This window comes from Ornithodoros turicata, chromosome 10 (genome assembly GCF_037126465.1).
Source record: "Ornithodoros turicata isolate Travis chromosome 10, ASM3712646v1, whole genome shotgun sequence".
Lineage (NCBI taxonomy): Eukaryota > Metazoa > Arthropoda > Arachnida > Ixodida > Argasidae > Ornithodoros > Ornithodoros turicata.
In genome coordinates, this window is record NC_088210.1 from 22771208 (window position 1) to 22784070 (window position 12863).

Consider the following 12863-nt stretch of genomic DNA (forward strand, 5'->3'; position numbering starts at 1 on the left):
TCAGCTTGGTGGCGAACAGCAATCCCAGATCATCATCAACAACATCATCATCATCATCATCATCTCTGTATTTGCCACAACCCTGAACTTTCACAGAGCGATCATTATCGTCATATTCAAAGTTCGCGCGCTCCAAAGCCGCTTTGATGTGCTCGCGCAAGAACTCATGACGAATCACGGGCCGAAGTTCTGCGATAACGACAAGCTGAAGATCGACCTCCTGCTCCTCTACAACTCCTCTACAGCTCCTCTACAACGAGGATGAATGATACGTCGCCTGCTTTAAGACCTGTACGGTAGATGCTTTCTATTCTAATAAAAATATTCACAAGTCTTCATTCGCTCAAGCATACATTACTTTCTAAGCATGCTAAATTATTTAGGTCCCAAATATACATGTAGAAACGTTTGTCTGCGGCACAACGAGAGCTTACGAACTTGCTCGAATGCTCGCTACCTATACCATGACGTTACCTGTGGTCATGTATGGTTAATGCGGTGACTGTTGGGTCTGGATGTCACGCGACGTATACGTAACTTTGTGTCATACCAAGGACTTGAGTCATTGCGCACCCATCACCTCGTGCTCTCATATCACATACTGATATATAGTGTAACGGATTTGATGTTGCGAAGTATGGCCATACCAGCTCGAGCAGTGCTCTACGGTTTCTAGTGTATCTCTGCGGGTGGAAACATTAGGACATCGGGAACCACATTTTTCTCGGTTTGCTCACAGAGGACCTCCTGTCGTGCACGCAATTATATAAGGTTCGTACAAGTCATGCACGTATATACGTCATCACGGCACTGCACGATTCGTTAGGCCTTTGTACTGACCGCGTATATTCCACAACCTCCGTTGCCTCGGCCGCCACAACTAACTTAATGAAGATCTTCACCAGTGCTTAGGAACACTTATCCACGTACTATCAAACAGTCTTGTAATAGCGGGATGCACTGCCTGAAATCACGAAACATTCGTGTACCAGTTTATTATTTATCACCTTCCCTCACCCAAAGCGATTTCAGCACACCACTTTCCCCCGCAGGCATGTGGTCGACCTCACCTATCATTTTTTTTTTCTACTTTTCTTTCTTCTTTTTGTATAACTGGGAACACACGCACGGCTGCAAGAGTCGAACAAAAAATAAATAAAAAATAAAAAACTGAAATAAATAAATACACTAAAATAGAGTGGCAGAGTTGAATATACCAGTCCGATCTTATTTGTTCCGAACATGCTCCGAGTAATATGAGTATATTAACGAATGAGAAGCACCAAGATGGCTGGCCTCACGATTTTCTAACGCTCCGGGTCTCAGTTGTCGTGCATCGTCTTCAGGGCAGACGTGAGAGCCGTGCTAGATAAAACGCTCTCCTCCGCTGTACTTCCAAGTGCGCGCATCTATACGAGAGGGCACCCTCATTGAATTCGAATCTCATATAGGAGAACGTTTCCTTTAGTGCTTGTTCCCGTATTTTCGTGGCCCAGCGGTGTGGTTAATCTCCGAACGTGAATCCCGATCTGCTCAACGAATTTTAATGCGGTCATCTCGGTTCTCCTCCTCTCCAGCTAATTTTTACTTCTTATGGAGCTATTGTGCGCCTGCCTCGAACGGCGCTTGAGAACGTCTTCTTTTATGAACGTATCCATTTGCAAGTTTCGCATGTTCCGGACCTTTGGGCAGGATCGTTAGATTTAGACTGATATGATTAGATGGATAGATTTGATTAGATGATAGATGTGGGCTGAGAAAGGCGTTGGGAGCAGGAAGGAATAGACGTGATGCATGGCAGCTCGGAACAGTGATTTCTGGTTATGTATAGCTCAAATAAGCTTCTTTTTTTTTTCTATTTACTTATGAACTTATCCTATCAAGCTTTCCTGTTCTTTCTTTGTTCTCGTGGATGAATGCCCGCCGTGAAATATAAAAACGCGGTTGAAGATTTGTTTGATTGATAGCTCTTATCTATATTTTAGGGATGGGCCACCCGAATCCGCGAATCCTACACTCTTAAAACAAAGCTTCACCACATAACACTCTGAAGGCCAACCATTGTGCAAAGTGATACCTCTATCACTCTTGATTTGTGAGAAGCGAGGGACGTACGCCTTTATGTGACAATTAACATTTCCGCACAAGTGTCACAAAAAAGGCGTACGCCTCCCGTTTCCAACAAATCAGGAAAGAGAACGTTATCATTCGGGATGACGGTTTGCTATATAGGAGGGTGCTATGCGCTGAAGCTCTCTTTTTAGAGTGCAGAGTGATACCGTTACCACTCCTGATTTGATGCAAGTGCGGGGCGTACGTCTTTTTGTGACAGTTAACATGACTGCATAAATGTCACAAAAAGGCGTACACCTGCCAGGCGCGCCAAAATCTCAGCATCTCTAAGGATGCATCACAAGGGACCCTTTCGCCGAGTATTCTTCAACACCTTAGTCAAGCATCCCCACAGTACCTTTTATTTTCATTTTCATTTTCTGGTGTTCTATCGCTCATCGCTTAAACCCTGAACTTGACTGCAAATCCGAGCCTACTCTCCTATTTTCACGGACCTGCGTTAGTCGTGACGTTGCCTGCCCTGCGAGGCCGACTACACTCTTAAAAATGAACTTTACCGCATAGCACGCACCTAGCCAACCATCATCTCAGATGATATCGTTATCTACCCTGATTTGTTGAAAACGGGAGGCATACGCCTTTTTTGTGACAATTATGAACAGCATAAGTGTCGCAAAAAAGGCGTACGCCTCCCGTTTTAAACAAATCAGGGCAGATAACGATGTCCTTACAGATGATGTTTGGCTAGGAGCTTGCTATGCGGTGAAGTTCATTTTTAAGAGTATATGACAAGCAGTTACACTACCACCACCACCACCATCCGACATTACAACTTTAAAAGTATCATGGTTTTTCCTTTTGATTGTTTCTTAGTTTTATGGAAAGAATTCATACTCGAGAGTTTATTCAATCCCCGTCGTCGACGAACAGTTAATAAATTACATTTAAGAGGAGTATATACGGGTATGTTTTCTCCTGAAAGTGTACTATTATTTAATTTGTTTTTCATTAAACAAAGACGTCAAATTCTGTTTCAAAACACTTTTCAGAAGAAGTGTGTTTTTTTTTTTTTCTGGCTTTTTCAATTCTTTTTTAAGAAAGGATTCGAGATTCGTAAGATTCGTGGGTTCGCATAGCCTTCCTTGGGTTCGGGTTCGGATTCGGATTCGGAAAATTCTGGATTCAGATTCGGATTCGGATTCGGATTCGGATTCGTCCCACACACCGAAAGGCCCAGGTTTAAGAAGTTCCGTTTCGACTTCCGAGTGTAACGGAACAATCATCTATCTCGACGGTTGCTTTTTCGAAGAGATGGTGGACTTTCTAGCTCACTATAGCTCAATCAATCATCCAATTCAATCCCAGTTTATGTACACGTTACGTATTACAGACTTGCACGTAACGCGTTACAAGTAATTGCGTTACTTGTAATCGATTACATTTGAGTAAGTTTTCGAGTAATCAATCACATTTTTGAACAAGTATACTCTTAAAAATGAACTTCACTGCACAGCATGCTCCTAGCCAACCATCATCGTTAATGATATCGTTATCTGCCCTGAATTGTTGAAAACGGGAGGCGTACGCCTTTTCTGTGACAATTATGAACAGCATAAGTGTCACAAAAAATCCGTACGCCTCTCGTTTTCAACAAATCAGGGCAGATAACGATGTCCTTACAGATGATGTTTGGCTAGGAGCTTGCTATGCGGTGAAGTTCATTTTTAAGAGTGTAATTTTGCAAGTAATTCGATTACAATTTTCAGTAACCAATTACTTCTGAAGTAGTCTGACTCAAAATAACAATGCTGTGTGACAAATTTCCCGTATCTTTGTTGTGCGATTCTACGCTATTGTAAGCGGAAAAAACATTATTGCTACTTCTCACGCGAGAGTCTTTCGCGCTATTTCGGGTGTCCCAATCTTTTTTCTTTTTCTTTTTTTCTTCGAAGCACACTGGGGCGGAAATGTTTGCATGAATTGAAAGTAACGGCCCGAGTAACGCGTTACTTTTATACTCGTTACTCAATTACATTTTGAGTCAAGTAATTTGTAACAGTAGCCAATGACTTTTGCTAGAACAGTAATGGTAACGGTAATCAATTACTTTTTTAGGAGTAACGGGCACAGGTTTGCGTATACGTAAGCTTGCGCGAGCCCCTCCGCACTGGTCATCCTTCTCGCGAGGTATACAACGCCGGGTTCAACACAAAGTAAATATTGAATAAGAGTTAGAGGCGCTGCAATGTCCACAAGAAATGTCGTTAAAGCAGCTGTCGCACCCGTGGCACGCTTTTTTTTAACTTCAAGTGTTTTGGAGTAGCCGGCTCCTGTGATTTGTAGGAACCACCATCTTCATATTTTTCTTTTTATTCCAACCAACCCACCAAATATTAAGTAGTACCCAGAAATGTAGGACGGCTGTCAGGGAATGTGTAGTGTGTACACACAATGCGATGTAAAAGTTATCAGTACCCGTATAGTACCTAATAAAATGAAATGATCATTTCCCGCATACCGTATGAGTTTCCCTTCCCCTATAATACTTACCTGGTTGACTGACGAGTAAAGTTGGCGCGGGTCGTGTACAAATTAATCAATTTATGAGACAGTGCAGCTTGTTGATCGCTAGCATAAATGTGTTTAATTTCCTTATTTTCTTGCAGTGACGTAAAGTATACGAATAACACATAGGAAAAAAAAAACACCACTATACATGTTTTCGAGATTCAGTGTGCTTCTGCCGCTTTCTTCGTTATACTTTTCATTTTTTGAGTAATTGATTGCAATTAATATTGTCGCCAATTAATTATCACAACCTCGTCATTTTCTCGAGTGCCTGTGCCTATAACACCCATCACAGTTGCGACGGACGGAGGTTCATGAGAGCATTTTCCTTTCCCCTTTTTAGTCCATTACCAGGTAGCTTCAAAGTTTCGACTTCTCGCTTGGTAGAAGCTTGTATTTGACGTATTGCCTTCAGATCCGATTCCCGACGTTATCGGAGCAAGGCCTTTACTGCCTCCTTGCTCTTTTCTTTTTTTTTTCTTTTTACCGCTTCCCGATTGGAGATACATTATGAACAAATCGCACAACACTCCCTTCGTGGCGGGCCTATTAGCAACATAATCGTACGCCATTCTTCTTCCCAGCATGCCTCGCTTCAAAGCGGCCATTAATCGAGGTTACAGGCGTGGATTGGCCGGCCGAGAGCGCGGTACCCACTACTGCGCATGCGCCGTCTCGCGTGCTTTACGCGTCTGTTGTATAAAGAGGGGGAAAAAACGCATTGAATAAACAAGTAAATAAACCACGGTGCCACGTCAGAACCAATCCCATCCCTTCCGTTCGCCCCATTAAACAGCGTTGGCTATGTCACTAACATAAATAAAACATAAAACAGCTTTTTCAGAGCGCAATCATAAAAAAACTCGCCGCGCGAGAGACAAATTACAATAATAAACTGCACGCCGCGAGAACGCAAACGTGTTGAGCCTATTCGGAATTATTCCGTTGCCGGTTCGAAGAGAAAAACAAAATAATGAGAAAACAAAACCGGCAAGTTTTTTTCGGGGCGAGGTGTGTTCCTTTTGTCTTTGTTCGTTTTCATTAATTTTTCTCTTATTTATTTTTTCTTCGATATATATATATATATATCCTGTACACGAAATAAAAAGGGGGAGTGCGTAGGGAATTGAAGTTTTGTCCGGGTTCGTGTGCGAGATGCAAAGGCAGCGTAATTTGTATAGGAGGAGTGGTTTATATATACCTACGTGCATGCGTTCTAAATAGGAGTATGCCTGTAAGGGTTCTTTTTTTTTTTTTCTGCCGTGAACAACGAAGAGGAGGAGGGGGAGGAGGAGGACGCCTCCCATGAGAATGTTTCGAAGAAGAAACGAATGTAGGAATAATGAGAGATGCCTCGCCACGTCTCAACCATAAGATGAATAGAGATGGAATGCTGTAATGAAATCGGGGCTTGTTTCAGTCTAGCTTTGAATCGTCTTCTTCTTTTTCTTTTTCTTTTTTTTCTTTCTTTCTTTCGGCTCGCGTTGATGTCCGAGGATTCCGTCTCTAGTTCGAAAAAACGTGAGATTAATTTAAATATGGGCGGTCTGGACAGGAAGGATGCGAGAGAGGCTTCGTGCAGACGCTGTTTGCGTCTCTGCGCAGTTGTGGTATATCCGTGCGTAATATATGTGAGTGTGAGCGCATTCCAGGTAGCGTGGGTGGCGCCGTCTGCACTTGCCGACATGACAAAATTCACCGGAGGATACATAATGGTTCTAATGTGGGTTACTTTTTGCTTATTGTATCATTATGTTTTGCTTATTAGTGGCAGTGTACCCGGCAATCCGATTTCTTAAGCTTACAGAAAAAAGGAAATGTGATCCAGACAAGACAAGCTTTAAAGATAACTGAAGAAATTATTTTGATATAGGGAGAAAACATACGCTCTTACCCATTCTGATTATGCATCAGCAGTTCAAAACCGGAAAATTGCCTTTAGCTTATTTCGCCGGCGATAAGTTGAGGAGGACTTAAAGGAGGAGTTGAAATGATCATCCATAAATTTTTCGTAGCTGATCTGTAGCGCGCGTGAGAAAGAGGCCTCTAGAAACCCTCCGCTCCTTCAAAGAGCTCGTAAGTGAATAAGGGAATTATATGTCACTTCGTGACGTTCGCAGTCCCGATGGGAGAGCCTATCAGGTGACTCGTGACGCATCCCGGCGCGGCTGAAGCGTCATAGCAGTAGCGGACAAATTTCTCAATGGCCAATGAGAGCCACGCAGAGTCTGCTGACGTCACGCGACGTCCTGTCCTTCTCAAGCAGCGCGACAATGCGGAGAGGTCTCAGACTGGTCTCACCAAAACGATCTCCCGGCTGTCATTGAACACATCGTCCGAGGGGACCAATTGGAGGCCTGCCCGCATTCTCGCGCTTCTTGAGAAGGAGAGGGAGGGGGTTAGCGAACACTGTGGTTTCTTTCCTTCATAAATGACGAACTTCGGAACGATTGAATCTTGTTCTTTTTGTGTTGGTGTTAAGGTAACGGTATATTTCATTCTACGAGCACACATTATGGCACTCCAGTGTCCCTCTAATAGTATTAGCTGTGTATGCAACGACAGCACAGGGAATCTCGCCTGTACCACGTCACTCGGTAGCTGTTTGAGAAAATTTATTCAACGACTTACACTAGCACACTGATACACTATACACATTACGATGCACAGGATGCATATATGATTGCATGGCTGTAACTATGTACGTATGACTACACTGCACAGCTTAGCATCATTTCATGACGCACTCGACGTATGCATTCCACCTACAACCACCAACCTATCATTTATTTATGCGGAAACTTAGTGGCCACCGCACCCGCCGGGGTGACCTTCTCCTCCACTCGCGGCCACTCGAATTCCGCCCGTATCCCCGATCAGTCCGGAATTAATGCACTTACTAGGCGTTCCAGGCAAGGTAATGCTTCCACAAAATTAATCGACCCGGTCGTTATTTTACGGGCAGTTCCCCCATTTCCTACGCAAAATAAAACACGGGAGCCTTCACGCTGCGTGCAAGAAAACAGAAGAAAAAAAGTAGTAGTAGTAGCCCGTGCAATAAGAAACAAACAAAGAAAAAGACAGGTTGTTGGGGGGTCAGTATCGTCTGGCAACGCTGGGCGGTGCTGCAAGAGGTTACTAAGCAGGGCCGGAAAAGACTACCCGTTCCGAAACTCTCTTCCCCCCCCCCCCTTTAATAGTTTGCCGTAATTTCATAGAAATCGACGATCTGTCATTTTGGCGGACGTTGGCGCTTTTTTCTTTTCGTTTCGTTCCACCTGTAAAGTGTTTTCTTTCTTTTTAAATCTTTCCCCGAATTTATGTTCGCAGTGACGAAAGAAAACATGGAAGGGCGCGCATTTGGAACGAGACTTGAGTTGCAAAGAAAAATAATATGGAGAATTGGAGATTGTAGTTCTACGAATGTGTAGCAGATTACACCAGAACCCTTACGGTTGACGGGAAAGACACATGCACCAGACTCGAGACTAGCATCTCCATTTTTTTCTTTTAAAATCAATCAATCAATCAATCACATATGCACCAGGTAGCTATAGTGTAGATATTGCAAAGCTGCGTTACGTGAGAAATAATTTAGCCTAGCGACGGCGTGTCTTCCAAACTGCCTTGTTTTATAGACCTGCAAATTAACTCCACTTTTATAATTTCAGGTCCGCGGAACTCCGCTTCAAGGGTAGCCACCGTCGTGCAACATTGATTACGCTGAATGGGTACGTTTTTTTTTTTTTTTTTTTTTTGCTTTCATCGCTTGAAAATCGATGCCTGATGCTTCGATTAGTTGTTCCAAGGTAAATGTAAATTGTAATGTAACGTAATGTAAATGTAAATTTACCTCGGTTGTTATTTAGCGACACGCCTTTTCACCGTATGAACTGAGATGGGGTCACTGTTTATTTGTGTGGGGGCCACTTATGGTTGCCGCCTTTTCCGTCTGTTGATACCGATCACCGGGGGGTTGCAAGCGCAACGTAGTGGGCTTTGTATACATAGTACATAGACCTTTGACTCAATACGACATATGAAACGTTTTATTTTTATTTTTTAAACCAAACGTTGCTTTAGATATCTCAGACTACAAATGACTGGCCATCATGCGGAAAACCAGTAGACTTCGATGGCAGCCCGGTCACGCTGGAAGGAGAGACAAGCAGGAAGGCCCCTGATTGGCCGGCTGGAATACATAACGTTGCATTTCTATTCGTCCTGTCAATTTCATTTGCATTGTGCCCAGTGCTCCGTGAACTATCTCGAACTATATGCGTTCTATGGGGAGCTGTTACTGCTACGCCGCCCTATACATCTTAGCTATCGCTCAATCTTTGGTGACGATGACGCAAACGAAAAACTCGAAGAACGTAAGGTTTTTACTACGACGTATCTGTGTGTACTACGACTTGGCCAATTCCGGAACATTTTATGTCCGGATTACACGTTCACCCGGACACCGAACTTGAATTTCCGAACTGTTCAGGTGAAATCCGGACAGGTGGCAACCCTACACTCTCTTAAAAATGAACTTCACTGCATAGCGCGCTCCTGGCCAACCATCACCTCGAATGATATCGTTATCTGCCCTGATTTGTTGAAAACGGGAGGCATACTCCTTTTCTGTGACGATTATGAACAGCGTAAGTGTCACAAAAAAGGCGTACGCCTCTCATTTTCAACAAATCAGGGCAGATAACGACATCATTCGAGATGATGATTGGCTAGGAGTGTGCTATGCGGTGTAGTTCATTTTTAAGAGTTCACCACTTGACCTTGGAGGAGATCGCGCGTACAATAAGATAAGATAATTTTAATAAGTTCATAATTTTAAAAAGTATGGAGAAATTGAATTCAGTATCCGACCAATTCTGTAACTGTGCAATAATTTATGGCTCGGAAAGCAGATAGTTAATAGTTGTGCCGCTATTATGATTAACATTTTATTTGGAAACTACATCGCGGCCCGGCCATGAGGCTCACAGAAAGTGCACGTGAGGGACGCGTAAGTCTGGCACTGCAAAAACAAACACACACACACACACACAAAAACGCCAAAGTTTACAATGTGGCAATTATTTACGATGCCATATACCCTCAATAGCCTGCATTAACTTTACTGATCTTCTTTCTTCTTTTCGTTTAATTAATGTAAATCTTTGTACGCACTCAGTAAAATGGGCTGCATGACAAAGTTCCTGACAAGTGACAACACTGGGCCAGCATATAAGGCTTCTTTCAATTCTGCCGAATCACTCAACACGTTCATGGTACAAATCACCGCTACGTGACGCACATGTACGCATATCGAAAACAATGTCCTCGGACGGTTATCATTGCTTTTTTTTTTTTTTTTAAGAATGATAGATGTTATCGCTCCTTTCCTCTACTTTCCTTCACGTTTTTATAATGCTTCCAACACGCATAATAGATTTCTTTTTTTGCAATCCATTTCAGCCCCGCGTAGTCAGCTTATTTATCAATGTACGAGCGTATATGTTACTTTCAATATTATTATTATTGCTTTTACTTTTCTTACTTCTTCTTCTTTTTTTTTTCTTTTTTTTCATGCCGGTGTCATTTCCGTGGATGGCACGCCCTGGAGAACGTGCCTGCAGCCTATAAGCATGCCTGCTGTTTCGATAGCGTGAATGCAAGCCATACAACCTATACCCTGTAGTTTTTATTCCTCTAGAGGCCTCGCTGGCATTACCCGAAAATGATCGAAGAGACGCTCCGTATATGCGCGCCATGCATGCAGATTCATTGACTCCAGCAAATATTGACGACCCTTACTGGCTTTAGCGCCACATATTTCACCGGGCAAACTCGCTGTTTAGTGGTCTTATTTTTTTTTTTTTTTCTATTCTGAGGACATTTTGTATTCTGTGTATAGGCTATCGCTACATCCCTTGCCTGTATACAGCGTGGAAAAAAAAAGAAAGAAAGAAAACCTCACAGACTTCACGCTGTTCGAAGTAGATACATTAACGGCGTAGGAATACCTAATATTTGATTTCGTTTAGAGCACACCTGGTGAGTTTGTGCAAAAAAATGAAAGTACTACTTCACCACTTCTGAAGTGCTCTACACGCAAATTCGCTATTCACAAGTTGGACATTCACTATTCACATGTTCACTAGAAGTCCACTAATTACAATTATCCCATGATCATGCACAGAGACGCCTAGAAGGATGTATCCATCCCATCACGGATCTGAACAAATCCTAATTTGCTTTTCCCTGTGTAAGGTTGGTTGTTATAGTCGTGAACTGATTCGTGATGTGCACGTGGATTCTGGGGTATTACCGTTCTTTGCGGTAAACGGAGCGGAAACGTTAATGAAATACGTCCTGTCGTGTTGCATACGGTAAAGTTCTTTTCACTTTTCGGGTGTAAATGTCTTATCCCATGGAGCACACCTCTGTGCTGTAAATTTCACGGTGGCGTTTTGTTAGACACCCTTCTAAATAGTATATTCTACAAAAGTGTAGCTGGCAGCCCTTTTTGGATCTTCGTTATTCTACAGAAAGCACGACTTCAAAGGGCCTATCCTACACCACTTCATGAGGGTGCATTCCATTTAAGACACTATCTCAGATAGGTGTCTTGTAAACATCTTTTTTAAGCACTGCTATTACACATATCAGTTGAGCCAGCGGAACAAGAACAAAGGCGTTTATTTATTGCAAAAAAAAACGTCCCGTTTACACACTGAAAGGAGTAAAAATGTTTACTCGGTATGCGCTCGCTCGTATATTCACCTTGGACCTTATTTTTTCTTCGACCTGTGTTGGGTGTCAAAAAAGAAAAAAAAATACAGACGCAATGACATGGCAGAGTTGGTACAGCACGCGCACGTTTTTTTTTTTTTTTTTTTTTCTGGATAACTGAGTCTGAGCCAGGTTGGAATCTCACAACCCTCTCTCTCTCTCTCTGTCGTTCATTCTATCCTTTCCCCACGTCTCTCCATCTCCTATAGCCACGGTCGCTTCACGGTGACAACACGGAAATAGGTTATGCTACTTCTTTTTTCGTTTAAGCGCATCCACCCATGAATGAGCCTAGAAGGCCCGTGACAAATACTATACAACCGTCGATGCCCAACATTCCGTATACGTGGTCGCGAAACGTGCTGAGATCTATCAGAGCTCGGAGGCGACATAGAGGAGACATCTCGCCACGCGACATCCAGATAAGACGGAAGGCTCATATCGTTCACCAGGCACGTCCGCATCCAACGTGCCTGCTGCGACAAGCGAGCGTTACTTTCGATTTCCGAGAGAAAGTTGCCGCGTCATTCGATCGTCGCCAATTGGAGGCGGTCACGGAAACAACAACAACACTGCTCTTTGCAGGTGCTGCACGTGTCTGTGCCCCCAACTCCTAATCACTGCGCCCGATACTTTATTTCTGACATCCTTGGCGTCCATCATTTCTTCGCTTCATTGATGAAACAGTGCCGTGTGTGGAAACGGAAAGGTGCATTCGATTTTTATTTTTTTTGTTCCGTGTTAGCACCGCGAAGCAACTGTGGCTATGAGCGGCGTACAGATGTGGACAGATGGAGAGTGGACAGCAGGAAGGAATCGGAGCAGAGGGGGGGTTAGTATGCGTCCTGGGCCGACTCCAGGGGGAACTGTTGCCGACATTCGTCTGGAAAATTTTCGGGAAAACGGAGGAAAAACCTCAGACAGCCCAACCGATGGTAGGATTCGAACCCACCACCTTGGCTACCTTGCAGCACGACCTTGGCTACCACCATTGGATTTGTGATCGATTAGTCTCGCCGTAAATCAAGTCGTTCGTGGGCAAAGAGAAAACGCTACCCGTTACGTATGCAAAGACGATAGCGTACGATGTACTAAAAACTCTCTATTAACTTAATCCTCGGGCTCGGTTGCAGGGAGCGCTTCCACAAACTTTTCTGGGCCTCCTACACGCAAAAGAAAGAGAGAGAAACTTCCCTCCTTCCTGAAAAGCGTGCACGCCACTTGCTCATACCGGCTCTCCTGCTGACGCCGCTGTTATACAACAAGTGTACTGACTTTTAAAAAATCGATAAAACCCCAATGCTGGGTAAAAAAGGGACAAAGGACCGTACAAGTAAAGACAAACAACTACTGCACTGAACTGTCAACCAAAGGTTTATTCCATCAAACCAACCACCTTATATATTGATTGATTGATTATGTGTTATATGCATATATATATA

At 43.4% G+C, this 12863-nt stretch overlaps 1 protein-coding gene and 1 long non-coding RNA gene across 3 annotated transcripts in view; one reads left to right on the plus strand and one right to left on the minus strand.

Annotated features, from left to right (window-relative positions):
* Positions 1–12863, plus strand: part of LOC135371073 (zinc finger protein castor homolog 1-like) — a 278514-nt gene that overhangs the window by 153550 nt on the left and 112101 nt on the right. For both annotated transcript variants that reach the window (XM_064605057.1, XM_064605059.1), the window contains one exon: positions 8313–8372. The gene's annotated coding sequence lies outside the window, so the exon portion shown is untranslated. The remainder of the gene's footprint in view (positions 1–8312; positions 8373–12863) is intronic.
* LOC135371075 (uncharacterized) overlaps positions 1–12863 on the minus strand; it is a 198797-nt gene that overhangs the window by 86689 nt on the left and 99245 nt on the right. The window lies entirely within an intron of this gene.